Raw genomic sequence first — 3,006 nt, forward strand, 5'->3', positions numbered from 1 at the left:
GGAAAACTTGTGTGAATTGATAAAAAATGAAATGAGCAGAACATTTATGCTATAATGATAGAATTTGAAAGAACTATAAACTGTTCACAACACAGTGATCGTACACAATTACAAAGTATTCAAGATGAAACCTGGTATCCACCACCAGAGATGAACTCAGTAGCATGTTTCTTCCTATTTTCTTTCATTCCTTCCTTTCTTTTTCAGACATGATTAAAGTGGGAAATTGCCCTGTTTAATCATCTATATTTGTAACAGACTTTGCTTTTCTTGTCCTCTCAAGAAAGATGGGCGGGGGTGGGGGGGGGAGAAGAGAGAAGAAAAATTTAAAACTGAAAATAAAATAAAAATTGAATTTAAAAAATAAAAAAAGAGCTGAAGTTAACTAAAGACCTAGATCTGGAAATCAGTCAGTGGCACAGAGATGATAGTTAAACTCAAGGGATTTGATAAAGTAATTGAAAGAGAAAAGAGAGAGAAGAGAAGTCTTAGAATAGAACCTTGAGGAGCATCATACTTAGGAGAAATGTGGATAATAATTCAGGAAAAGTGCCTGAGAAAGCTATAAATAAGTAGAGCCTGGAGAGAACCAGGAGAGAGCCTGGAGTCAGTATTACTAGAAATACCCAAAGAATATCCAAGGAGAGAGGTTGGTCTACAGGGCAAAATGCAAGAGATACTTTGAGTAAGATGAGTACTGACAAAGGACCATCAGATCTAGACATTAAGAGATCACTGACAACTCTGGTGAGAAAATTTTCAGTTAGTTAATGAGTCAAAGTATAAAGAGTATAAAGTATAAAGAGTTAAGGAAATCAGTGAGAAGAAAGGAAGCAGAGGCAGTGCCTTTCAAGAAATTTGGCTGACAAAGACACAACAGATATAGGGTAACCATTTGAGGAGTTGGTAGAACTTAGGTTTTTTGAGCACGGGAGAAACTTCTTGATAATTAAAGGCAGTTCTTTCTCTACTCTAGTAGAGAGGCAGAGTTAGAAATTTTGAGATAATGCAATCTGCTAGAAAAGCTAAGAGGAAGCAGGATCAAGTTCACAATGGTTGGCTTCAAGTTGCTTCTCAAGAAAGTAGAATAAGATCAGAGTTATGAGATAAAGATGATGACTGAAGAGAGAGCTTATGTCTAATGACCTCAGTTTTCTCAGTAAAGTAGGATTAATGCAAAGAAAAACTTCCAGTCATCAGAGATTTGTCTTCCAACAATTACAATTTCTTCAGGAAGCAGTAAATAAGGTCATTATTGGTGGCCTCAAAGCAGAGATTGATGGTCACTTGTTAGGGGTGTTGTGGAGGAGAATCTCATTCAATGTAAATACAACTAAGATTACTTTTAATTCTTAAATTCTATGATTCCTTAACTATGTTTAATATACCTTTATATTTCTCCCAACTTGTACTATCTCTTACATAAGCAGCAATAACAATTTTCTGAATTTAATTGAAGGTGGAAGGTTCCTGTCAATATCAGTGAAGAATCCAGAAAAACAAATGAACAAGGCACACATACTGGTCTCTACAGAGCAGTGAAGATGGATTTTAAAAGAGCAAGTGTACTTCGGGGGGGGGGGGGGGGGGGGGGGGGGGCTGAGCTTGGAGCAGCCCCGCAGCATGTCGGCGTCGGACTCGCGGGCGGAGGCCATCGGAACGGCCCTGCCCTGGCCCCAGGTGCTGCTTTTCGGGGACTCCACCACCCAGTTTTCTTTTCAGCAGGGTGGATGTGGAGCATCACTGACTGACAAGCTAGTCAGAAAATGCGATGTTCTAAATCGTGGATTTTCAGGTTACAATACCAGATGGGCCAAGATTATCCTTCCAAGATTAATCAGGAAAAGTAGTAATGCTGAAAACCTTGTTGCAATTACAATTTTCTTTGGTGCCAATAACAGTGCTTTAAAAGATGAGAATCCCAAGCAACATATTCCACTCAATGAGTATATTGAGAATTTAAAGAACATGATACAATATCTAAAATCGATAGACATTCCTGAAAGTAGAATTATTCTTATAACACCACCTCCTCTTTGTGAATCAGCTTGGGAAAAGGAGTGTATTGCTCAAGGCTTCAAATTAAATCGAACAAATCTGGTTGTTGGTGAATATGCCAAAGTCTGTTTGCAAGTGGGCCAGAACTGTGGGGCAGATGTCCTTGACCTGTGGACATTAATGCAAAAGGATAACGAGGACTTTTCCTCGTATTTATCAGATGGGCTGCATTTATCACCCAAAGGAAATGAATTTATGTCTTCTCATCTTTGGCCTTTGTTAGAAAAGAAAGTAGCCTCATTGCCTTTTATCCTTTCTTACTGGCAGAATGTAGCTGAAACAAAACCTGAACACAGTCTTCTAGGGAATGGAGACCATTAATTAATTGATTAATGTGATATGATTGATTAAATTTAATGTGATGTAATTACAAAGTGCCAGTGTTATTTTAGAAATATTAGTACTTTTATGGTCTCGACAAAATAACATTTATTATTTGTAATTTCTGGTTTCATATGTAAAGTGCTAAACACTGTTTTTGCTGTTATTTAATATTTATTAACAATTTAAGGTAAGTAGTTCCATAGCTGAATGACTTGCTAATTTTATACATGAGGGCAAGGCAAAGGCAGTTTTGTTTTTTTAAAAAAGTCATAAAAATCTTATAAAAATGGTTATATTACATTTTTCAGGAAATAGGATGGATCTTTCAAACTTTCATACACACATCCTTGCACCCCAGTGTTCAAATTCCAAAAGTATAACTAAAATATATATAACATGATTGTTAATAACAATACCATAAGGCACAGGTTTCAAGTATTAGTGTAACAAGAATCTGTGTAACAAATATATTCTTGAAAAAAAAAGAGCAAGTGCTCCATAGTCTTCTATTTAAAAATAACAGTAACTAGACTTTAGAAGTTCCCAGGAAGAATACATGATTTGCTTTTCCCTTACCCTCAAAGTGATGGGCCAGTTTTTACATTTTGAGCATATATACACTCT

At 36.5% G+C, this 3,006-nt stretch overlaps 1 pseudogene; it reads left to right on the plus strand.

Moving 5' to 3' along the window:
• Positions 1 to 1,623: 1,623 nt before the first annotated feature.
• Positions 1,624 to 2,379, plus strand: LOC141522438 (isoamyl acetate-hydrolyzing esterase 1 homolog pseudogene; annotated as a pseudogene).
• The last annotated feature ends 627 nt before the right edge of the window (positions 2,380 to 3,006 follow it).

This window comes from Macrotis lagotis, chromosome 1 (assembly GCF_037893015.1).
Source record: "Macrotis lagotis isolate mMagLag1 chromosome 1, bilby.v1.9.chrom.fasta, whole genome shotgun sequence".
Lineage (NCBI taxonomy): Eukaryota > Metazoa > Chordata > Mammalia > Peramelemorphia > Peramelidae > Macrotis > Macrotis lagotis.